Source organism: Octopus sinensis, linkage group LG7, assembly GCF_006345805.1.
Source record: "Octopus sinensis linkage group LG7, ASM634580v1, whole genome shotgun sequence".
Lineage (NCBI taxonomy): Eukaryota > Metazoa > Mollusca > Cephalopoda > Octopoda > Octopodidae > Octopus > Octopus sinensis.
In genome coordinates this window covers 17,114,102-17,141,601 of record NC_043003.1, presented here as the reverse complement: position 1 = coordinate 17,141,601, position 27,500 = coordinate 17,114,102, and positions in this window count along the sequence as shown.

Below are 27,500 nucleotides of genomic sequence, written 5' to 3'. Positions count from 1 at the left end.
GCAAGATAGTTCTACATATATAAAATCATTGGAATGGCCACAACTGGATTGCTTTACATCATACGTCAGTTCGATCAGTGTTCTGGATTATTTAACTAGAATAGAAAGAAATTACATTCAGTATGACTGGTGACAAACAGACAAGAGATCTTTCTCATGACTACACAGGTCTGGAAAGTTATCGTATTCACAATAGATAATCTACTTTAATTTACTGATATGGATCGACGTGGAGTAAGAAAGAATACCTCCGATAAACGGAGTCAGCAAACCGACTTAGTTTACTCTCTTTTACTTGTTTCAGTCATTTGACTGCGGCCATGCTGGAGCACCGCCTTTAATCGAGCAACTCGACCCCGGGACTTATTCTTTTGTAAGCCCAGTACTTATTCTATCGGTCTCGTTTGCCGAACCGCTAAGTAACGGGGACATAAACACACCAGCATCGGTTGTCAAGCAATGCTAGGGGGACAAACACAGACACACAAACACACACACGCATATATATATATATATACATATATAAGACGGGCTTTTTTCAGTTTCCGTCTACCAAATCCACTCACAAAGCTTTGGTCGGCCCGAGGCTATAGTAGAAGACACTTGCCCAAGGTGCCACGCAGTGGGACTGAACCCGGAACCATGTGGCTGATAAACAAGCTACTTACCACACAGCCACTCCTGCGCTTGTAAAAAAGTAATTGAAAGATAAAGCGTTTCAGTTATGCTGCTTATAAACTCCGGAGATATTATGACCATACAGTCAAGTAACTGTATCGCAAAGTATAGCGCGCAGGACTTCAAATCTAGAGATTGTGGATTTGAGTCCCAACAGGGTTGAGAAGTAATACTTTTATAATGCGGTGCTTCACCATAGCCGCAGTCCATCAGCTCCAACCATTAAAGGAATATATACTCATTTGCATACCATACGCCAGAAACGGAGGGCTTGGTTTAACAGCACGCATCTTCTTTCTCCGATTTTTAGATATGTTTCAGTGAAAAAAATAATAAAATAAAATAAGTGAATAAATAATAAAACTTGAGGGGTTCCTCCTATTTTATAGCTTTTATACGCCATATATATTTCTTTACTACCCACAAGGGGCTAAGCACAGAGGGGACAAACAAGGACAGACAAACAGATTAAGTCGATTATATCGACCCCAGTGCGTAACTGGTACTTAATTTATCTATCCCAGAAGGATGAATTTCAAAGTCGACCTCGGCAGAATTTGAACTCAGAACGTAACGGCAGACGAAATAAGGCTACGCATTTCGCCCGGCGTGCTAAGGTTTCTGCCGGCTCGCCGCCACTTTTATGCGCCTATATCACTCGCATACATTCACACAAAAAGACTCACAGTGAGTGGTGATAGACTCCCAACAAGCCGGAATTTGCGATAGAGGTTCGATTCCCTATTGAGTTATTTAATTTCATTTTATACTAAGACGAAACAACTCATATCAACCGTTTGAAGAGATTCACAAGCCTTGTACACATATTAAGGAAATGGGAGCCATCGATAATAAGTACCACAGGAGGTTTACATTTTAATTGAGTTAAAGCGATACATCTCATGCATACATACATACATACATACATACATACATACATACATACATGTACATATATATATATATATGATACACATACATGCATACAGACATACATACGTACATATGTGTGTGTGTGTGTGTGTGTGTGTGTGTGTGTGTGTGCGTGTGTGCGTGTGTGTGGAGGCGCAATAGCCCAGTGGTTAGGGCAGCGGACTCGTGGTCGGAGGATCGCGGTGTCGATTCCCAGACCAGGCGTTGTGTTTGTTTATTGAGCGAAAACACGTAAAGCTCCACGAGGCTCCGGCAGGATGTGGTGACGACCCCTGTTGCACTCTTTCGCCCCAACTTCCTCTCACTCTTTCTTCCTGTTTCTTGAGTAACGCTGCGATGGACTGGCGTCCCGTCAAGCTGGGGGGTGGGAGGACACATGCGCCACAGAAACCGGGAAACCGGACCCATGAGCCTGGCTAGGCTTGAAAAGGGCGCATAAATACTATATATATATATATATATATGAAAAAACAAGTCAAAAATAGAAAATGCTAAAATAATTTTATAGTGAACATTTCAGTACCGGTTTCGGTCATTTTGAGACCTTTTCAACTGTAACGATTAAATAATTCAATTTAGAAAAATTAGAAGAAAAGTTTTTTTTAAGGAATATTTCTATAGTAGTGTTCAGATATAAGTAGCATAACGGTATATATATTTACTGGTACATTACCTCTACCCAACTCTTATTTGTTTGGGCTCCGTCTCCCTTCGTTCGACATTGAGAATCACATATCTGGTTCGGTTTAAACACGAACCGTTTGTATCCACAATCTTTATTAGGCATCTTTTTTCTGTCATATTCTTACCCGTTATATATGTGTGTGAATGTGAGTGAGTGAAAATGCGTGAGATGCATGTTTGTGTATACGTGCGTGTGTGAGTGTGTGTGTAGATATATTCATACACACAAACAAACACATGCACCCACCCACATACACACACATATAAACTTCATTTATGCAAACTTCATTTCATATAAAATTCATTATCTGTATCTGATTAGTGCTGAACTGACCCCCGACTTTAGTTAAAACTGTTTTCATGCGATGCTGAAAGGCACACGTTTCACACATTTTTCTGATCCCAATATAGGCACGCTGCCAACGAACATCGCATCGCATTAATGTCCTATCGGTTAGAAACCTGTGGAGCCAGCCTGATACTATGTAGGAAACGTGTACTGACTGCAACGTATGCATAAGAATATTTAGAGACAATATATGTAGTATATCAAAATATTGCCTTTTAGTTGAAACTGATAAGGAATATTCAGATTAAATTCTTACAGACACAATGCTGCTCAGACTGACACTCTCATAGACCACACATCTCCACAAACATACACCCACATAACTTTTTGCTTTTAACTTTTACATGTTGACTGCAGCTACGCTGGGGCAACGCCTTGAAAAGATTTTTAGTCGAATGAATGGGCCCCAATACTTTTATGTTTTTTAAGCTTGGTACTTATTGTATGAATGTCTTTTGCCGGACCACTGGGTTGTGGAGACGTAAATACGCTAACACCGATTGTCAAGCGGTGGGGCGGGGTTAAACAGACAGAAACGTACAAACACATACACACACACACGCATTAACGTGCCGTCCAAGAATTTGGACCTGGAGATCTCCAGTTCCAGCGACTTCGAGGGCCACCTCCCAGTGGTGTCGGACGTCAACGAAGAGCCCTCGATTACAACAAGACGACCAAAGTTTTTGTTTTTCCAAGGTCTGGAGTCTCCCGCCGCTAAGCCCTGGACCATCACCTAATCACCCTTACCCGTCTTGTTGCTTAACAACAACAACGATAACAACACATTAACCTTCTATGCTGCCCCGCTCTATTTACCACATATATATCAGAAAGTTCACTCCTCTCTAAACATTTGTAAACTCCTTTCTCAGTGATCTTAACAAGTATATCATAACTTCCTAAGTGTCATTTGTATAACTTCTTTATTTTTCCACATTCGCCTGACCAGATGAACATAGATCACATCTAATATACTTAGCGGTATTTCGTCCGGTATTTGGTCGTCTTGTTGTAGTCGAGGGCTCTTCGTTGACGCCCGACACCACTGGGAGGTGGCCTTCGAAGTCGCTGGAAATGGAGATCTCCAGCTCCAAATTCTTGGACGGCAGAAACGTTAGCACGCCGGGCGAAATGCTTTGTGGTATTTCGTCTGCCGTTACGTCCTGAGTTCAAATTCCACCGAGGTCGACTTTGCCTTTCATCCTTTCGGGGTCGATTAAATAAGTACCAGTTACGCACTGGGTTCGATATAATCGACTTAATCTGTTTGCCGGTCCTTGTTTGTCCCCTCTGTGTGTAGCCCCTTGTGGGTAGTAAAGAAATGGGTATTTCGTCCATCTTTACGTTCTGAGTTCAAATTCTGCTGAGGCCGGCTTTGCCTTTGGTCCTTTCGGTGCCGATAAAATAAGTACCAGTTGAACACTGGGGTCGATGTAATTGACTAGCCCCCTCCCCCCAAATTGCTGGCATGTGCCAAAATTTCAAAATATTATTGCATAACTGTTTATATTCATGATGCGTCTAAACTATGCGTTTTTGAAACGATGGTACTGAACGATCAGGTGTTATACTCTCACCTCTGTTCTTGGACTTACTATTTATATGAATGCAAGCGTTTGTGGTTTAACCTAGCATTATTTCTAGATTATATATATGAACGGTAAACGGATATCCTACTCAAAATTGAACCAATTTTCTTTTGTTCTGGATGTTTTTGCATATTTCTTTTTTCCTTTTTCTGATGTTGCCAGAATGAGAAATTATGACAAAAATCGCAATTTCCTTTCTTTTTCGCATTGTTTCAGAAATATGGTTCCAGGTAGGCAACGCTATATTTAGAGAAGTTATTTGTAATTAGTTATAAAGGATTCGAATTCTTAGATAGAAATTGTTTGGACAAAGAATTAAAATCGGTTCGGAGGATGAAAGAGAGGGAAATGTGGATGCCATATATATCAATATGAAGTAATAGATCGCTCTGATAACCTTTAAGTAAGAATGTCTTAAAATCTAAACAAAACATACCAGGTTTTTGCCTAGCTTCTCAACATAGTCTAGTGGCGGTAACAGCAATTTGGCAAAGCTATATTTAGGCAAGTAGTTATTCGCAATTAGTTACAAAGAATTCGAACTCTCATGTATAATTCTCTCGCCGAAGAATTAGAATCTACATCAAAATGAAAAAACAAAAAAAGATTCATACATACATACACACACACTCATATATATATATATATATATATATATATATATATATAATACAGTGTATATTTAAACACATGAGGAATCCACTTGTGGGATTCAACAAGCTAGAATGAACAGCTAGGTTCCATAACCAAAAAATTAGGGATAAAATTCGACAGGAACGAAATGAGAAAATAAAAACATTTTACCATCTAGTTTCCTGGACCAATTGGTTTCTGATTTTAGTTTAGCAAGTAAAATAACATATACTCATTAGGTGAAATCGTCCTCAGCAGGAACACCTTGGGTTAAATGTATAAACACGAGGCGATCAAACTTTGTGCCTCTTGTTTATACATCCTAATTTTTTCAAAATCTACTGCGCAGCCGCAGCCTTTCGCCGGCAATAAAAAAATGCCAACTTTTAAAAACCGAAAATTATCCCAAAAATATATATATATATTGGGTTGGTGCATAATTATTTTTCAACAAATGTTATTCAACAAGAACAATAACAACATGTAACAAAAAACATCTTTAAATGATTATTCCGAAGCATATTCACCATCTACTTCAATTACTGCCTCCCATTTGCTTGGCAGACGGTCAGACCGTCATTTAAAGATGTTCTTGTTAAATATTGTTATTGTTTTTACTGAATAAAATTTGTTGAAAAAAAGCAGCAATAATTATGCACCAACCCAATATATATATATATATATATATATATACAGAGAGAGAGAGAGAGAGAGGAGAGAGAGAGAGACGGCAAGAAGGGCGGGAGAGGAAAGAGTGAGAGAGAGAGTAGAGAAACAAAAATAGAGTGCTTAAATAGAGTGTTACGCGCGTTTCTATAACGTTCTCATTTATTCAGTAATACATATTACATAATATCATATATCTTAATATTAACACTTAACTACACTGTTTCATCTGGTAATAATGGTTCGAATTTTGGCACAAGGCAAGCAATTTCGGAAGATGGGTAAACCAATTACATCGACCCAAGTGATCAACTGGTACTTATTTCATTGACCCCGAATGAAAGTTGACCTCGGTGGAATTTGAACTCAGGATGTAAAAAAACGGACAAAATGCCGGCAAGCATTTTTCCCGATGTGCTAACGATTCTACCAGCTCACCGCCAAATTTAATCTGGTATTATTGAACCTTTTACTAGCAGAATCAAGCTGTTTGATTTTTACAAGTAATGTGCTCAATATAGCTTGATGGAAAGGCGGCGAGCTGGCAGAAGCGTTAGCACGCCGGGCGAAATGCGTAGCCGTATTTCGTTTGCCGTTACGTTCTGAGTTCAAATTCCGCCGAGGTCCACTTTGCATGTCATCCTTTCGGGATCGATTAAATAAGTACCAGTTACGCACTGGGGCCGATATAATCGACTTAATCCGTTTTTCTGTCCTTGTTTGTCCTCTCTGTGTTTAGCCCCTTGTGGGTAGTGTCTTTACGTTCTGAGTTCAAATTCCGCTCAGTTTGACTTTGCTTTTCATCCTTTCGGGATCGATAAATTAAGTACCATTTGAGTACTGGGGTCGATCTAATCGACTAGCCCCCTCCCCTAAAATTTCCGTTCTTGTGCCCAGAGTAGAAAAGAATATAGTTTGATAGAAAAGGCAGCGAGCTGGCAGAAACGTTAGCACGCCGGGCGAAATGCCTAGCGGTATTTCGTCCGCCGTTACGTTCTGAGTTCAAATTCCGCCGAGGTCGACTTTGCTTTTCATCCTTTTGGGATCGATTAAATAAGTACTGGGGTCGATATAATCGACTTAATCGGTTTGTCTGTCATTGTTTTTCCTCTTTATGTTTAGCCCCTTGTGGGTAGTAAAGAAATGGGTATTTCGTCTGTCTTTATGTTCTAAGTTCAAATTCCGCTGAGTTTGACTTTGCTTTCATCCTTTCTGGGTCGATAAATTAAGTACCAGTTGCGTACTGGTGTCGATCTAATCGACAGGCGCCCTCCTCCAAAATTTCGAGCCTTGTGCCTTGAGTAGTAAAGAATATTGCTTGATGGAATAGTGTCTAATAATATAAAGTTATGCTATATTATGCATTGGTGGAGGCACATGGCCAAGGGGTTAGAGCAGTGGACTCGCGGTCGAGGGATCGCGGGTTCGAATCTCAGACCGGGCGATGTGTGTGTTTATGAGCGAAACACCTAAGCTCTACGCGACTCCGGCAGAAGGTAATGACGAACTTCTGCTGACTCTTTCGCCACAACTTTCTCTCACTCTTTCCTCTTGCAACTCACCTGCGATGGACCGACGTCCCGTCCAGGTGGGGAACCTATACGCCAAGGAAACCGCGAAACCGGCCCTTATGAGCCAGGCATGGCTCGAGAAGGAACAAACAACAATATTATGCATTACTGAATTAATGACTACTCTATAGAAACGTGCGTAGCAAAATTTTAGATATCCATGTTCCTTTACTATATTATACACTTTGTAATTACGTGTAGCCATGAGCTTTCGAGTTCGCTCCCACTGCTTGGCACCTTGGGCAAATGTAACGTTCTATAATCTCGGTTCAACCTACATCTTTTGAAGGAAATTGCATAGATGGAAACTGTACAGAAGCCCATTAAAAAATAAATGCGTCCTTTTAAAGCTTAGCCACGCTCATGGGCCCGGTTTCCCGGTTTCTATGGCGTATGTGTCCACCAGCTGGACGGGACGCCTGTCCATCGCAGCGTTACTCATTTTTGCCAGCTGAGGTGACTGGAGCAACGTGAAATGAAGTGTTTTGCTCAAGAGCATAACGCGTCGCCTGGTCCAGGAATCGAAATCACAATCTTACGGTCATGGTGTTGACACCGTAACCACTAAGCCACGCGCCTCCACATACAGAAGCCCATTAGATGGATTCTATTGTGTCAAACTGATTCCGATTGAGAATTATAATCATCCTCTTACATGTTAGTTTACGGGTAATTCAATGGAACAATTGATTGAACAACTCAAAACTCATCACCGAACGACGTAGATCCACCATCATGTAAAAACAGCATATGCACCGTGTATGTACCAAAGATATGTCGACGGGGGTCCTATGTAGTAAATCCTAACCACCTTCTCATAAAATACAGCTTTTGATTTACAGAAATATCTATCGTGATGTGTAAAAGTCGTACGGTGAGCATCGGTTACGAATGGAGAGGGGAAGGAGGACGATGTGTAAATGCAAATCTCATTGACTGAGATGGCAGTTAGCTCTCCCTTGCAATGCCGTCATTATAACGTGCTACTGAAAAAAAGTATTAGTACCCAGAAATGTAAGTCAAATGAACACAAATACTCGGTCGTTAGTGATGTGACAACGCTGATTATACAAAGGCAGACGTGCTAACAACAGGGTATCTATATCGTCATCCGATAAGCAAGAAATAGCAACTAAATTTTCCTCATATCAGACCCTGTGTTAAAAAAAGAAAATTTCACGCACTAGAAAGTTAAAATTTGGGTCATAACGTATAACGTAATCCAGATTACATTATAATTCGTAATGCTAATGGTTGATATTCCTTTGCCTTCCATCACATATCTACTAAATGATAGTTGACCTGTGGTGGGTAAAGATTTTTATCAAGTCCGATTTAGATTTTTTGTTGTTTATTTTTGGTATGCACTAGTTTGTAGCCAGCTCCAGGCATAGAGAGATGTTCCCCAATCAAAATTGAGTTCGTGACCCAGTTTCAGTTCTTTAGTGTTAGGAAAAGACTGAACGTCACTGAATCTTTTTTATCTTGAATGAATCAAATATCTGACCTATATACACACGTATAGAGACACACACAAACACAAACACACCAAAATATATATATATATACATACATTAGACAGATAGCAGAAACATTACATTTATAAAAATTGGGATGTTGTGGTGTTCAGTATATATATATATATATATATATATATATATATATATATATATAGGCTGTGTGGTAAGTAGCTTGCTTACTAACCACATGGTTCCGGGCTCAGTCCCACTGCGTGGTACCTTGGGCAAGTGTCTTCTACTATAGCCTCGGGTTGATCAAAGCTTTGTGAGTGAATTTGGTAGACGGAGACTAAAAGAAGCCTGTCGTATATATATATATATATATATATAATATATATATATATATTTACCATGCACGAAAGGGGATGGTTAGTCATTAGGATAAGAAACGACAACATATTTTATCGAATTCAAAGTAACTGAACAGCGGAAGTAGTCACCGGAAGTATTTGAACTCATAACTGTAATTACCCATTACATCAAAGAACATGGCTCAACTATTACGATTGACTCTTTAACGGTGACATAAATAATTCTTTCTACTCTAGACAGAAGGCCTGAAATTTTATGCTTAGACAATGTGTCTGTGAATATGTGTACATGTATGTATCTGTGTATGTATGTATACGTATATATATATATATATATATATATATATATATATATGGAACCGATATCTTATTTAGGAAATAAAAGTGATGCTGTGGTGTTCATCGACACCACTGCTCAACTGAAACTTATTTTACTGACCTCAGGAGGATTAAAGGCAAAGTCGATTTTTTTATTTCCCACAAGGGGGACAACATAGATAAGGGACAATACAATCTGATTGGGGTCAGATGGACGAATGGATATAACATAAAGATGACATTAAACATTCACAAAAATATAAATAAATCGAATGAGAGGGCAGACCAGAAGACATTACGGATGGAGTGGGGAAGCGGGTTCAATTCGGACCCCACGAGCCCTGCCTCGTCACTGATACCTGAGATACGTCCTGCGTCGCATTCATGGGGCTACATTCACTCGCAACATCCGTGCTACATTCTTCCATCGATTTTCAAACATTTTCACAGTCAGGCATTTTTCTCTCAAGCCCTATCTTCCTTTTAAGGGGATTAAAGGTAAAGTCGACCTCGGTGGTATTTGAACTGACAACGTAAAGAGCTGAAAGAATTGCAGCTAAGCGTGCCAGCTCGCCGTTGCCTTGACATACATAAATAATAACAGAAAATGTTATGAATTATTTTAAATTTAAAAAAATTACATAACAAAACAAAAACATCCACTTACCAAACTTTGAGTTTTGCAATAAAATCAATAATTAATCGAATGTCTTTCGCAGTTGATATCAGCAGGTATTTTTTTATTTATTTTTTTTCCAGTGTCGCTTGAGGATTTACCAATATTTAAAAACAGAAAAAAAACTTAAACTAGATGAAAAGACAGAAGAACGAGAATTAAAAAAGAGAAAAAAAATTAGGAGATAAGTGGGTGATGACTTATAGCAGACGACCCCATTGCTGTTAGCAAAAGAATACTAAGAGAAAAAAGAGAGAAAAAACAGACGTTACTTGCCGGAAGAGAAGAACAAACAAGCTACTACGCTGACGCCAGCTTCAGTTTAAGCAAATAGGTGAATCCTGCGAGATGCTAAGATTACGAGTTGGGGTGAGGAAGTGGGATCACCGCAGCCCCGTCTAGCAGTTTCACATTAATATGAGGTAGTAGCTGATTGTATTTTACAGCAAAAATGATATCAACAAAACGAGTAACTTTTTTGCTTTCGAAATATAACCAGATATATTTACACAAGAAGTAACTTTATTTCATGCATGCATACATACATGCATTTCTCTCTCACTCTCTCTCTCTCTCTCTCTATATATATATATATATATATATATTCTTTTATTTGTTTCAGTCATTTGACTGCGGCCATGCTGGAGCACCGCCTTTAGTCGAGCAAATCGACCCCAGGACTTATTCTTTGTAAGCCTAGTACTTATTCTGTCGGTCTCTTTTGCCGAACCGCTAAATGATGGGGACGTAAACACACCACCATCGGTTGACAAGCGATGTTGGGGGGACAAACACGGGTACACAACATATACATACACTCACACACACACACACACACACACACACACACACACACACACACACATATATATATATATATATATATACACGACGGGATTCTTTCAGTTTCCGTCTGCCAAATCCACTCACAAGGCTTTGGTCGGCCCAAGGCTATAGTAGAAGGCACTTGCCGAAGGTGCCACGCAGTGGGACTGGACCCAGAACCATGTGGTTGGTAAGCAAGTTACCACACAGCCACTCCTGCGCGCACACAACTTCTTTTAGGCATTTCGTGACTAATAACCTGGTGTGGAACTCTCAGTACACACATGCTTCAGAACAAAATGTTAGACGAGTATAGAGTGATAATAAGAAAATGAGATGACAAAGGAATAAGTGTTTATCCTATGAACTTCATTAGCTTACAGCTGTTTCTGCTATGAGATGCAGTGGACTCATTGATGAGTGCCTGAGTAACACATAGCTTCATCAGAGCCTCGAATGTGAAGTGCATAGATAGATAGATAGATAGATAGATAGATAGATAGATAGATAGATATATATATATATATATATATATATATATATACAAAGAGAGAGAGAGAGAGAGAGACATAGATAGATAAACAGATAGACAGGCAGGCAAATAGATAGATAGATAGATAGATAGATAGATAGATAGATAGATAGATAGACAGATAGATAGGCAGGTAGGTAGACAGACAGATAGATAGATAAAAGAAAATGGAATTAACGAGATTCTTTACTCAAAATCGCTACAATAGTTTCGATGCATTCTCGCACTTGTAGTTCATAGTTGAGAGGTTGTGCAGTCATTATCTTATATATCGAGTTTAGAATGCACCTCTTCAGGTGACTGTTTAAACAAGCTCCTCACTATCTACCCCCGCCATTTCACTCAGTTTAATGTGTACCCAGAGCGCTGTGTCGTTCTAGCAGTTGACAGACAGAACTGTCTGTGACTGCTAGAATATAGCTATAATTTATAGCTTGTAATAGTGTTCTTTGTTTAAAGAAAACACGTAGTTTCCGTCCATTAAATTCCCTCACAAAGCTTGTTCAAATCCGGGCAATAATAAACGACACTTGCCCAAAGTGTCACGCAGTGGTACTGATCACCATCATCATTGTTCGACCGTGGTCGAGACAATGGAATTTACTATGCTACGCCAGACTTCACGGTCCATCATGGCATTACGGAGGCCCTGCTGCTGGATGCCTGTATCCCTGGAGATTACATCAGGGTAGGAGAGTGTGCGCCCTCTGGTATCGCGAGTAGATGGCTTCCAGAGGAGAAGAGCAGAAATTACCTCGTTTTCAGCTCTACAACAATGTCCAGCAAACTGGACTCTTCTACCACGTGACTGCAACTACGTTCGCCAACTACGAAGTCAGTTTGCAGCCGATCATTATATCACAGGTTATAAGTACCTTACGTTTTCTCTTATCTACTGAGCATCAGGAATATGTTCTATTTCGTTTATCTTCTTCAGTAATAACCTGCACTATTCTTTTACGATTATTGCCTACAATTTAATGACTATGATTGTGTTGTCTTCATGTCAAATATCTTGTTTTCCCCCGTGGCTGTTTTAAAACGCACGAGTGTCTCTATGCGACTGTATGTGAGTGAGATGTAATATATTGCTAGATCTGAATTCATTTCAACAGTCTGCGTCGACTTACGCAACGTTTCTCCAATCTATCTTATCTTTTGATGTTGATAACTTTTACACAATAATCATTGGTATCATTATCAAATTTGTTGTTGCGGTTTTCTACTCTTAGAAGACGTTGCCAAGGGACTGAACTCCTGATAGTTTACCCGTTTTTAGCATCTCTCGAGAAAAGTACAGTGAATAAATTTTTTATTACGGCAGATCTGTTACAGGAATTGAACTGTAATATGAAACCGAAAGACACGTTAATTATGCAGAATACGTAAATTCCTGTCGGGAAACAGAATTATTCTCATCTTGCTGGTTTGTGCAACGTACTCAAAGGGATTGTTGAGGAGATTATCATCGTGGTTTCGGCTTCAATGCCACTGCGCACTACATTGGGCAAGTGTCTTCTCTTGTAGGCTCAGGCTTGATCAATGACTATAGATAGAAATAGTGTGGAAATCCATTGTATGTATGTATATATAAAGGCGGCGAGCTGGCAGAAACGTTAGCAAGCCGGGCGAAATGCTTAGCGGTATTTCGTCTGCCGCTATGTTCTGAGTTCAAATTCCGCCGAGGTCGACTTTGTCTTTCATCCTTTCGGGGTCGATTAAATAAGTACCAGTTACGCACTGGGGTCGATATAATCGACTTAATCCGTTTATCTGTCCTTGTTTGTCCTCTCAGTGTTTAGCCCCTTGTGGGTAGTAAAGAAATATGTATGTATGTATATATACATACATACATATACACACATACATACATACATACACACACACACACACACACACATATATATATATATAGTGTGTATGTGTTTGTACATGTGTGTATGGGAGGGGGTTTGTGCTTGTCCCTCCCCCACTGCTTAACAACTGGCGTTGGTCCTTTTACTTTCTCGTGGCATAACAGCTAGGAGAAAGACCCTAAAAATAATAAGTGCTGATATCATTTGATCGACCAAAACCTTCAAAGCGGTGCCCCAGCATGACCGCAGTCCAATGTCTAAAACAAGTACAATAGTAAAAGAATACAAGAATAAAAGAATACAATTTACGCACTTAATTGCAGTTACGTTTCTTTTGTTTATAAAACGTCGGTGCACAATTCGTGTCATGCGACGAACCTCTGAAGAATCTTATTAGAAAATGTTTACACTCCGTTCCCTGTCTTGGCTCCATATCTTATCTTCCGCGCATCTTTCTATTATAGCATTACTCATAAGTGTAAATCTTTAAAAAGTATGCAAAAAAAAAAAGAGAACATTTGAAGGGTATAATATATGCAGAAAGCATTAGGCGCAGGAGTGGCTGTGTGGTAAGTAGCTTGCTTACCAACCACATGGTTCTGGGTTCAGTCCCACTGCGTGGCACCTTGGGCATGTGACTTCTACTATAGCCTCGAGCCGAACAAAGCCTTGTGAGTGGATTTGGTGGACGGAAACTGAAAGAAGTCCGTCGTATATATGTATATATATATATATGTATGTGTGTGTGTGTGTGTGTGTGTGTGTGTTTGTGTGCCTGTGCTTGTCCCCCCTGCATCGCTTGACAACCGATGTTGGTGTGTCTACGTCCCCATAACTTAGAGGATCGGCAAAAGAGACCGATAGAATAAGTACTAGGTTTACAAAGAATAAATCCTGGGATCGATTTGCTCGACTAAAAGCGGTGCTCCAGCATGGCCGCAGTCAAATGACTGAAACAAGTAAAATAGTAAAAAAGTAAAAAGAGTACTCCATTCCCCGTCTTGGCTCTATATCTTATCTTCCGCGCATCTTTCTGTTATGGCATTACTCATAAGTGTAAATCTTTAAAAAGGATGCAAATAAAAAGAAAGAAAATATTTGAAGGGTATAATATATGCAAAAAGCATTCATAAAATAATCTTCACCCATAATATCCCCTTTGGGTAGAAAGAGAGAGAGAGAGAGAGAGAGAAAGCAGGGAGAGGTGCAGATACGCTGATAGACAAAGAGATAGAGAAAGAATTTTGCTCTAAGATAGCACAAAGCATTGTTAAGTAAACTGTTTCTTAGTTGCCAACTTTGTATTGAACAACAAAATGACTAGATTTTGCAATGTTCTTAAAAGTCGTAAGACCCATGATCTGCACTTCTCTAATCCACCGATTCTTACCTGTACCTACTTGACCTCATTCACACAACCTCAACACGCAAATGATATCACTGTACACGTCATGGCAACATTTCTCATATGCAGCTGCACAAATTCCCAGGTGTAGAAAATTGCCTCCAATGCCATTAAATTTGTAGTTGCACCTGCCAAATCCGCCATCTCCCTCCTCAGTTGTAAAACTATAGAATATCAATTCCACCCAACCAGTGCACCCAGCAACATAAACATCAAATCAATAAAGAGACCACTACATGGTTAGTTAACTGGCTAGAGATGGCAGCCAAATTTCCCCCAACATATTCTTTACCATTTTTCTTTTGTTTGTTTTAATGATGAAGTCTGAAAAAATTATTACAAGAGAGACAAGCTTAGAATTGTTTTGGTTTACTCACTCAAGGACGATAGGAATTATAAAGTGTTAAGAACATAAACATTGGCGCTGGCGTGGCAGTGTGGTAAAATGTTTGCTTCGCAACCACATGATTTTCTACAATAGCCTTGAATCGACCAAAGCCTTGTGAGTGAATTTTGTAGACGGAAACTGAAAGAAGCCCACCGCATACATACATAATATATATATACATATGTGTGTGTGTGTGTGCGTGTGTGTGTGTGTCTATCATTGTGTCTGTGCATGTTCTCCACCACCGATTCAAAACCGGTGTTGGTGTGTTTACGTCCCCATAACTTAGCGGTTCGGCAAAACGGACAGATAGAATAAGTACCACGCTTATAAATAAGTACCAAGCTTATAAATAGGCGTAGAAGTGGCTGTGTGGTAAGTAGCTTGCTTACGAACCACATGGTCCCGGGTTCAGTCCCACTGCGTGGCACCTTCGGCAAGTTTCTTCTACTATAGCCTCGGGCCAACCAAAGCCTTGTGTGTGGATTTGGTAGACGGAAACTGAAAGAAGCCTGTCGTATATATATATATATATATATATATATATACATACATATATGTGTGTGTATGCGTGTCAGTGTGTGTCTGTGTCTATGTGTGTGTCTGTGTTTGTCCCCCCAACATCACATGACAACCGATGCTGGTGTGTTTACGTCCCCGTAAATTAGCGGTTCGGCAAAAGAGACCGAGAGAATAAGTACTAAGCTTACAAAGAATAAGTCCTGGTGTCAATTTGCTCGACTAAAGGCATTGCTCCAGCATCGCCGTAGTCAAATGGCTGAAACAAGTAAAAGAGTAGGTGTCGGTGTCGATTTGTCCGACTAAAAATGTTGAAGAGTACCGGGCGCCGACATAGGTGTATGGTTAAGAGACTCGCTTTACAAACACGTTGTTTTCGGCTCAGTGTCACTGCGTAACACCTTGAAAAAGTGTCTCCTACTACAGCTCTGGGCCGAACAATGCTTTGCGAGGGAATTTAACAGACGGAAACTGTGGAGACCAGTAAAAAAAAAATTATATGCGGGGGTGGTATTGGTTGTCACTCCCTCCATTGCTTGACGCTCGTGTTGGTTTACTCTTTTACTCTTTTACTCTTTTACTTGTTTCAGTCATCCGACTGCGGTCATGCTGGAGCACCGCCTTTAATCGAGCAACTCGACTCCGGGACTTATTCTTTTGTAAGCCCAGTACTTATTCTATCGGTCTCTTTTGCCGAACCGCTAAGTAACGGGGACATAAACACACCAGCATCGATTGTCAAGTAATGCTAGGGGGACAAACACATACAAATATATATATATATATATATATATATATATATATATATATATATATATTATATATATATATATATACCGGAGTAAACACATAAATGTGAAACAAGGTGGAAAAAAGAGTACTCAAATACCAGTGGTAGAGTAATATGCTTTATTTTAAGCAGCAGAAAATTCAACAAAATCCTTTTGTGTATGTTGATATATATATGTAGATTTTAATATAAATATGTATTGCAGTATTTAACAGGTTTAATTTCTATGCATTAATTTGCACTGTCTTCATTAACGTCAATGGTTTTTTCCTCGGATTTTATAATTTTTATAAGTTTTTTATATATAATTTTTATAAGTTTTTATATATATATACATATATCTTTGACCTTTTTGTTTATCGCTCGAAGATTGACCGTTTTTTCTAAAGGGCCAATCAAACAATTCCATTTCTTTTTAAAGGTGTAGCGTTTGTAAGAGTATAGATTGAATTGATATATCAGTTCCATTCTAGCAAAAACTGTCTGATGAACGGCAACGAGAAACTCAGAGTAACAGATTTTGTTGAATTTTCTGCTGCTTAAAATAAAGTATATATATATATATATATATTATATATATATATACATATATACCACGGGCTTCTTTCAGTTTCCGTCTACCAAATCCACTCACAAGGATTTGGTCGGCCCGAGGCTATAGTAGAAGACACTTGCCGAAGGTGCCACGCAGTGGTACTGAACCAGGAACCATGTGGTTGGTAAACAAGCTCCTTACCACACAGCCACGTTTACGTTCCTATCACTTAGCGGTTTGACAAAAGAGAACCGAAAGAATAAATACCAGTCTTTAAAAAAGAAAAAGCTCTGGGGTCGATTTGTTTTATTAAGCCATTCAAGGCAGTGCTCCCGAATGGCCGCAGTCCAGTGACTGGAACAAAAAAAAAGGTAAAAAGAACGACTCACAAAACATAAGAGGCCGTCAGAGTTCCCAATTCAACAAAATTGACGTCCTTATTATGTTCAAGATCGAAACCTCTAATGACACTGGATCACTCTCTCTGCTCAACCCCAGACTCAGAATTACAGACAAGGGGTCTATTTACACCAATTTCTACGGGGAAGAGGCCAGCAAGGACCTACTTGACAACCTAAACCGCTTGTGTACAAAAACGAAACTTCTCGTACATGCAACAATGTCATCAATGCAACAGAGAAAGCTGCCAACACTAAATTAGAGATACGTGAATTGTATATAGTCCTTTAGCTGACTACCTACATATGGCCATACGTATCACAATATAAAGATACGTTCAAATATCTTTATTGCAATATGTTATTGTATGGGGCTGAGTCAAGGCGAACAACAGTTAAGTCAAATAAGCAAATACAATCATTCATCAACAGATGCTTGCGTAGTATACTTAAAATTAGATGGCCTGAACACATAAGCAATGTGAAGCTATAGCAAAGAGCAAATCAAGTTTCGATTAGGGAGCAAATATTTAAGAAAAAGTGGAAGTGGATTGGTAGCACAATTAGAAAAGAAACACCAAATGTAGCGAAAAGTGCTTTACAGTGGAATCCAGATGGATATAGAAAGAAAGGTAGGCCTAAGAACCCTTGGCGTAGATCAACACAAAAGGAACCAGAGAAAGGGGGACATTCATGGCAGACTATAAGTACAGAAACGAAAAATTATACGACATGGAATTCAATTATAAGTGGGCTATACTCCGCATTGGAGGGTTAAAGGCAGGAAAAAAAATTGAAAAAACAAAAAAAAATTTTAAATAAAAAAAAGGCGACGAGCTAGCAGAAGAGTTCGCACGCCGGGCAAAATGCTTAACTGCATTCCATTCACCTTCACGAACTGAGTTCAAATTCCGCCGAGATCACCTTTACCGTTCATCCTTGCAGGGTCGATAAAATAAGTAGCAGCTGATCACAGGACTAAATTGCTGGCCTTGTGCCAAAAATTGAAATCAGTGTGTAAAAGAAGCAAAAACTGTAAACGGATTTCTGTCGATTTCAACGATGAGTATTCACTTGTTCGGTTAACTGAATTCCCTATTTGTTGAATTAGCGTGTGAGTGTTTGGAAGACGAGCTAGTTTTTGATTAAAAAAAAAAACTAGCGTGTGAGTGGCCGAGTGTTCCGTAGATATGTGTAGCTTTATCGTAATGTTGTCACAGACTGTGCCAAAGCTGTATCTCTATATTATAGTTACAATCTCTCCGACGGAATTCTAAGCAGTTTCCGTCGAACCAATTTTATTCCTATGGATTGGGTCAACGAGAGCCTATGGTAACCGACTGTTGTCCAAGGTGCTACTTATTTTAAGTAATTTTTTAATTGCTTTCGTGAGACATTGACGTCCAAGGTGCCACGCAGTGGGATCGGATCCAGAACACCTGGAACACCATGATTATAAACGAACATTTTAAACATTCGGCTGAAAGATTCATTATTAGGTAATGATTATAGGGGTTGCGAGATGGCAGAAACGTTAGAGTATCGGAAAATATACTTTGCAGTGTCTGCTACCGCCCTTTACAGTCTGAGTTCAAATCTGACCGAGACCAACCTATGGGAATCGATAAAATAAATACCAGTTGAGTACTAGGGTCGATGTAATCGACTTTCCTTTCCCTCAATATAGCTGCCCTTGAGCCAAAATTTAAAAGAACTAGCAGTATAGCCCGGCGTTGCTCGGGTTTGTTTTTTTAGTTGCGCTTAAAACGGCAGACTTTGATTTCGCGTTAACAAAGTTTTGACATAGTTTCAATCTTTTTTGAAAAGTAAAAATTTTGCATTATGTAGCTTGTTATTCCCTATAAGTGAACATTTTTCTGGTTGAAATACACCGAAAAATGGCCACGCAGCAGTCAAAAAATCGTAAAGAATACGCATTTTCATAGAAAAATAGCACCTTTTTGATGTAAATAACTTTTGGTCTTAACATGGTCCGATTTGAATTTTTTCTTCTACGGAATGAAGAGCAAGCCTTCTTCTATCATACTCTCAATTTTGGTCAACTTGCGCTACAGGGTCTCGGAGGGGATAGTGTTAGTTGAAGGCTACCAAACCTGCCACACACACACACACAGACAATTTCAGCTTAATATGTATAGATTATGTAAATATTAAACTGTCGGCCATCTGACAGAATCGTTTGAATATCGGGAAAATGCTTTGCGGTAGCTGATTTGATAATTTACGTTCTGAGTTCAAACTAGACCGGTGCCAACTTTACCTTTCATCTTTGCGTAGTCAATAAAATAAAATGCCGATCCGCAAGATGCATCGGCTAACCTTACCTCCTTTATAAAAATTGCTAACCTTGAGCCTAAATCAGGAACTGTTATGTAATTATTATACATATGTATGCATTAGTTGGTTTTTGTATTGGTTGTTTGTTCACCTTATAATTGTATAACTATTTACCAATCTCAAGATGCATCGCATTGAATATGACTGAGATAGACTATATATACAATGGTATGTGGTTAGCTCGTCTCATATTACCACAGTTAACTCGGCTTTTCGTCATTCGTGGGCCTATAAAAATAAATATCAGTAATATATTGTACTGATTCAGTTGTCTTTAGTTCATCCGTACAAAAACTGGCATTGTCTCGGCAAAAAGAACCTATTTATATCAAGATAATTTACGCTACTAGCAAAATAAAAAAATAATGATATTGAGACAATTTATAATGGAGTTTAATGTCTGCTTAGAGTCAGTCTTCCTGCGATGTTTTGTCAAATATAAGCATTTGCCCTGGCAAGCTTCCACTCCTAATTCACGTTGATCATGTCAGTTTCAATTGCTTCAACTGCTTTCAACAGCTTCTTGCTACTGGCGTAGATGTTCAGGTCATTAGCAAACAAGTTATGTGTAACTTTGATTACTTTTTGCTCTCTCTCTCTCTCTCTCTCTCTCTCTCTATCTATCTATCTATCTATCTATCTATCTACCTCTCTACCTCTCTCTTTACATATGTGTTCTGACTTTATTTTATATAATTGCTCACCACAAGAGAACGAGTCAGTTTCCAACCCTGAAACAATTGTTCTTGTATTGGAATTTAGACATCAACTAAGTAGTCATGTACAGATGTATATATATATATGTATGTATATATATATATATATGTATGTATATATATATATCGCCATGTTGATTCGTTAGCTACTGCACGCATTTTTTTTCTCTCCTTCTTTCTGTGTTTTTCTCTCTCTGTGTATCTTTCTGTTGAAGAGCGTAGGCTCGAAACGTTAAAGACTTGTTTTATTTATATTTCCTGAGCGCCATACTAATACAATTGTTCGTTTGTTTTCCATCTGCCTTCGTCTTTTGTTTATTTTCATAAAGCTTCCCGTTATATATATATATATATATATATATATATATATATATATATACTAGTAGTTAAGCCCGGTTTCATCCGGTCTGTTTGGATGATGTGGTTGTGATCGTTTTCGGTCAGGCATAATCTATAACAGCATTTCTCAACCTTATCATTTCGGGTCCCCTGTTACGATTGGAGCCTCCAGCTGTATGAAAATTTCTTCCCCCTACTGTCAGAAAACAGCTTCGGATCGGTTTTCTCGGTAAGTATGGGGGCTAGGAAAAAAATACAAACCTCATTCCAATCTATGCACCCGTCACCACATGTGTGCCATTTTTCACGCGAATCCACCCAGCTCATAACCACAAACTCTGTGGAGGCGCAATGGCTCAGTGGTTAGGGTAACGGACTCGCGGTCGGAGGATCGTGGTTTCGATTCCCAGACCGGGCGTTGTGTGTGTTTATTGAGCGAAAACACCTAAAAGCTCTACGAGACTCTGGCAGGGGGTGGCGGCGACCCCTGTTGTACTCTTTCGCCCCAACTTTCTCTCAATATTTCTTCTTGTTTCTTGAGTAACGCTGCGATGGACTGGTGTCCCGTCCAGCTGGGGGAACACATACGCCATAGAAATCGGGAAACCGGGCCCATGAGCCTGGCTAGGCTTCAAAAGCGCGTATAAATAAATAACATAACCACAAACTACCAACACCACCACAATAATAAAAAATGAGGAATAAGTACGATTAAAGGCAAGAAAAGACAACCACCTCACATGCACAACCGCGAGCACACGCAAATTACGATCACAAATACATAAAACCCACTCACACACATACACATTCACATACACGCACATACGTACGCATACAAGTGCACTCACATAAACTACAAACTTTACACACATACACATACATTTTTATGCTGGCACCAACAAAACTGAACATATGCAACAATAAAAACAAACACAGTGAAAACAAAACAGTATCATAACATACTTGCGTGTTTGCTAACATACAGATGATGTTTGACAACATAACAGACAAAAAAAACGGAGGATTTGAAAACATTGAAAAGGTCACTGTACTGTGCTAAAATGTTTATGACAAGACTAGTTAGCAATAAAAATAAAGCTGAAGTAAACTACAACGAATGCGTGTGTTTATTGGCAGTATGGCCCTCCTAAAAGATAGGCATTTCAATACAGGGTTTAAGATACTCATTCTTACAAATAAATCCTACGTTCTGAGTTCAAATTCGGCCGAGGTCGACTTAGCTTTTCATCCTTTCGGGGTCGATTAAATAAGTACCGGTTACGCACTGAGGGGGTGGGGTCAGTGTAATCGACTTAATCCCTTCCACTAAATTTCAGGTTTTGTGCCTACAGTAAAAAGGATTTTTTACAGACTGAAAATCTGTCTTTATTCTATTTGTCAGTATACCAATCTATCTATCTATTTGTCTATCTGTCAATACACACACACACACACCACGCACACACACACATATGTAGGTATGTATGTATATATATATATATATACATACTAACATGTATATATATATGTATGTATATATAATATATATATATATATATACTTAATCATATCAAAAGGAAATGGAAATTAATTATGTGTGTGTGTGTGTGTGTGAGTGCGTGTGTGCATGTACATACATATATACACATACACACATTCATATATATATATATATGTATATGTATATATATATATATATATATATATATATATATATATATCAGTAATGATAATATCGATTATTACGAAGTGGTATAGCATTACCTTTAATTCCTTTTTATATACACAACTTTACATAGACCTACACATGTTTCAACTACATCGATTAGTAACTGTCGCAATTGGAACCCTACTATAATACAGTAACTTCAGTAACTTCAGGGGCTTCACTTCAATATCCTTTGATTTATCTGTTTAAAGTCTTTTATTTATCAATTCTGCGTTGTATGATATAGAGTTGTTCGTTAATTTAGACGCGAACTATCTTCAACTGATTGGATAATCACTTATAGCCTGTTATTTCAAAACATTATTTTGTTTAAATGCTTGTTACTCATTTATACAAAGCAGAGGTGAATTTTCTCATGTGCAAGCATCTGAAAGCTTGTTCCTGTCTAGAATTTATTATGTTACCCTTAGATATGAAAATTTAGTAAAATAGGTCTCATTTATTAGTTCCAGGTCTGTATGGTTTTGCAGTACTAATTAATTCCCAATTGATCGTATAGTCTTTGTTTCTGTCTTTCATAGACCAGATTAATTTGCTTAAACTTGTTTGGAATCCTTTATTTTTATCTCTAAATGAACTTAAGGGATTAGCCAGTATCTTTTTGAAAATCAGTGCAGTCATACCGATGTAAAGGTATTCATTTCCCTCACATGTAACTTTACAATCATACATACATACATACATACATAAATACATACATACATACATACATACATACATACATACATACATATCAGACACACACACACACACACACACACAAATATCTATATATATATATATATAACTCAATTTGTGTGTCTGTCTGTGTATCTGTGTGTGTGTCTGTGTGTTTAACTTCACGGCACATCTACTCCTAGCCAACAAATCGTAGAACCACCAAAAATGGGTCACTTAAAGTTTAGGCGAATGAAAATTGAACTGTGCTATTTCTGTTCCGAAATTCATCTCGTAAGTGCAAAAATCGATAATGTGTTTGTTTAGGCCTTATCCCATGCATTGAATAGTGAACTTTACTCAGTCAGCTGTTTGACGGGAACTGTGTTCACCATGCGTGCAAGCATGCGTAAATTGCATGAAAATTAAAAAAATCAGGATATAAAAACGAATCGCCGTAAACATTGTAGAAATTCGGCAAAGAAATGAATTTTCGGGATGTAGCCTGGAGGTTTTTTTTTATTAATCGTTTGGACTTTGTGAACACAAACCAATTGTTTTCATAACATTTTTAACGTTTTGAATTAAATGTGACCATTTTGCGTTGAGTCTGCAGTTTGAATCACTTCAACCAAATTTTAGCAGGCCGGATTTTTGATCATCACGATACATCGCCAGCGACTCCCTGAAACTCTCCCCTGAAATCCCCGTTGAGAAATATCTCTATATATATAAAGCTGAAGTTGTCTGTGTATGGCAGGTTTGGTAGCCTTCAACTAACACTATCTCCTCCGAGACCCTGCGGCGCAAATTACCCAAAATTGACAGTATGATAGAAGAAGGCTTGCTCTTCCTTCTGTAGAACAAAAAATTCAAATCAAACCATGTTAACACCAAAAATTATTTACATCAAAAAGGTGCTTTTTTTCTATGAAAATCCCTATTTTTTACGATTTTTTTACTGTGTCACTATTTTTCAGTGGATTTCAATCAGAAAAATGTTCACTTAAAGAGAATAACAAGCTACATAATGTGAAATATTTACTTTTCAAAAATTCCAATTCTGAAGGGTCGAAACAAACCAGAACAATGCCGGGCGATACTGCTAGTGTGTGTTTATATATATACACACAAATGATATCTATCTATATAAGGCAAGAAATAAAACCCAACTGACTGCCAGACACTGTGCAAATAGGTATTGGCAGGAAATCTGTCAGAGTATCAAGTCAGCTGCAGACAGTGCTGGGCTCTTAGAGATGGAAACAGTTATCGAAGCAAAGCGTACAGCTCTGATGCAATACAAGAGTGATTCTTCTACAAAGTCACTCGAAGAACTCAGAAAGGCAAGAAATAAAACCCAACTGACTGCCAGATGCTGTGCAAATAGGTATTGGCAGGAAATTTGTCTGAGTATCAAGTCAGCTGCTGACAGTGGCGACACCCATGGAATGTATGTTGAAAAAGATTTTCAACAATTCAACTTCTTTGGTTGACATTAAGATGCCCACCCCCAACAGGGACTTTAACTCTCACATTTTAGAGCTCCATGACTTTCATTTTTTAGGAGCAAAATCTTTTTAACAGGTTCAATAACACAGGAATTTTGGAATATGCGCATAAAAATCAGTAGTATGGGATACATGTGGCACGATTACAAATTTTTTAGGGTGTGTAAAGAGGGGAATAACCCTCATCTGCAATTTTGATGAAATTCGAAACAGATATTCCAGTTCATTACAGAAAAGTCTAATTCATCAATTGAATGTAACCTGGCAACGCCGGGTATCTCTGCTAGTGTATATATATATATATATAAATATATTATATATATATATATATGTTTGTTTCCTTGTTCCTTTCTGCTGAAGAGCGTAAGCTCGAACCGTAGACTTTCTCACTTCTCGAGCGTTAAACTAATACATCTATTTGTTGTTTACACACCCGTCATCGTCTTTTGTTTTCTTTGTTTTTTCTTTTGTAAATTCCAACTATATATATATATGTATATATGCATATAATTGATTAGGGAGACGGATGATGGATTTAGTACGAACCTTTATCACGACGATCGTTTCGACTCATCCTGCAGTTGTCCCTTAGGTGTAGGGTATCGCGCATCTAGTTGTGTTGCATCACTCAGTGTAAGCAGTGTCACTTCAGGGTGCTTGGTGTAAAAAAGATATCCCACTAGATATAATGAGTTCTCCTTAGCATGTTGTTCTCGCTCGTTGTATATATATATATATTAGAAGATTTGGAGGTGATGTACAGGTATTATATATTAGAAGAAATAAGGTACTCAGAAATCTGGATGGTTTTATATTTACAGATTTTTATTAATGTCACATGTTTTTATAAATCATATATTAGCGCTTATGTGATATATTAATAAAAATCTGTAAATTTCTGAGCACCTTATTTCTTCTAACATATATATATATATATATATATAATATATATATATATATATATATATTTCAAAATGTGACCTCGTGTGTACCGTTGGCGATTTTTTTCCTCTGTCTTCCCTTCTCTGGATCTTTCCTTCTATGTTTCCGACGAAGAGCTCCGCTCGAAACGTTAAAACCTCCTTCTTTTCTTCTTTCCTGGGCGTCCAACAATACTATATTTGTTCCACGTCCTGGCGTTGTTGTGTTGTTTGGATTAACTATATATATATATATATATATATATATATATATAATATATATATATAGCCTCTTTATTTTAATACGTAGTTTGAATATCAAGTGTCTTTTCGTCTCATCTGTTTTTAACTGTTCTTTTACAGATAATTTATATTAATGGTCAATCCTATTTCTTGTTTTCGTTTTTCGTGACCTCTTTGCAAATTGTGTTGCGTAAAAGAAATATTTGCCTTATAATTGCGAAGTATTTATTCCATAATCAATTAATATATTTGCATGCGTATGTATGTATGCATGAATATATGTATGTGCATGTATGTAAGTATATATATATATATATATATATATATATATATCTGCGTATATATACGGAACTGTAAGTGGAGCCTCATAATTATGGGTTAACCGGTGCATGTTATGCACTAACGCACATCTGTCTGAAATTCCACCATGATGAAATAGTATTTTCAACACGAAAATATATCTTATATACACTTAAAAAAAAGTTATCTTTGAAGTGAGATCGTGTTAATTGAATCATCGAAGAAGGAAATCTGCAACTGCACTGCAAACTTGTGGTGTTTATATCTATAAGAAAAATAGATTTTGTTTTTACGTACCATCTGCTCTAGTTAATTAATAAAGAAATATAAATAACATGCAAATACAATTGTGTTTTACTACAAAATACCATACACACGTACATGAAATTGTATTTAATAGTTCACGTATCGGACCTCATATGAAAGGCAAAGTCGGTTTCGCGGGAATTTGAACTCAGAGCGTAAACACGGACGAAACGCCGTTAAGCATTTTATCCGGCGTGGCAACGATTCTGTCAGCTCTCCGCCTTCTTCCAGACTAATAGATATATTTTCATATTTCCTTAAGGAAATGAAAATTATCGTCTTTGAGGACAAATCACTCACCATCAGCATGCAGTTTCAATTCTGTAAATATTCGAACCAGGAACTTAATCAGCCCTTCTGTAAATGAACTCAGTTGTAGAATTCCTTGCTTTTATAACTTCAGAATGAAAATTAAAAATTAGATGAAAAATAACCAACTCAGAAAATTGTGACCAGTATCAGGAAATACTGCATGCACACAATAATTATAATTTGATTTTTATTAAATTTCTTGGCGCTTGTATGAAAGATGAAATGAATACTAATATTTAAAAGGAAAATATTTATTACCATAAGCGCAGGAGTGGCTGTGTGGTAAGTAGCTTGCTAACAAACCACATGGTTCCGGGTTCAGTTCCACTGCGTGACAACTTGGGCAAGTGTCTTCTGCTATAGCCCCGGGCCGACCAATGCCTTGTGAGTGGATTTGGTAGACGGAAACTGAAAGAAGCCCGTCGTATATATGTATATATATGTATGTGTGTGTGTGTTTGTGTGTCTGTGTTTGTCCCCCTAGCATTGCTTGACAACCGATGCTGGTGTGTTTACGCCCCCATCACTTAGCGGTTCGGCAAAAGAGACCGATAGAATAAGTACTGGGCTTACAAAGAATAAGTCCCGGGGTCGATTTGCTCGACTAAAGGCGGTGCTCCAGCATGGCCGCAGTCAAATGACTGAAACAAGTAAAAGAGAGTAAAGAGTAATAAAGTAAAATTAAATAAAAGCTTTGAGGGAGTATTCTCCACCACGCCAAATCGTAGCCTACCGGCAAATAGTAGCCTGTACGAAGAGTGTACGTTAAGTATATGTGGTTGATAATGTTTATTAAATAAAAAAAATATTCAAAAAGTAAAAAGAATGAAAAACAAAATTACTCTCCGCGTCGATTTTATTCAGAAAAGTTGTTGTTGTTTGTTCCTTCTCAAGCCACGCCTGGCTCATAAGGGCCGGTTTCCCGGTTTC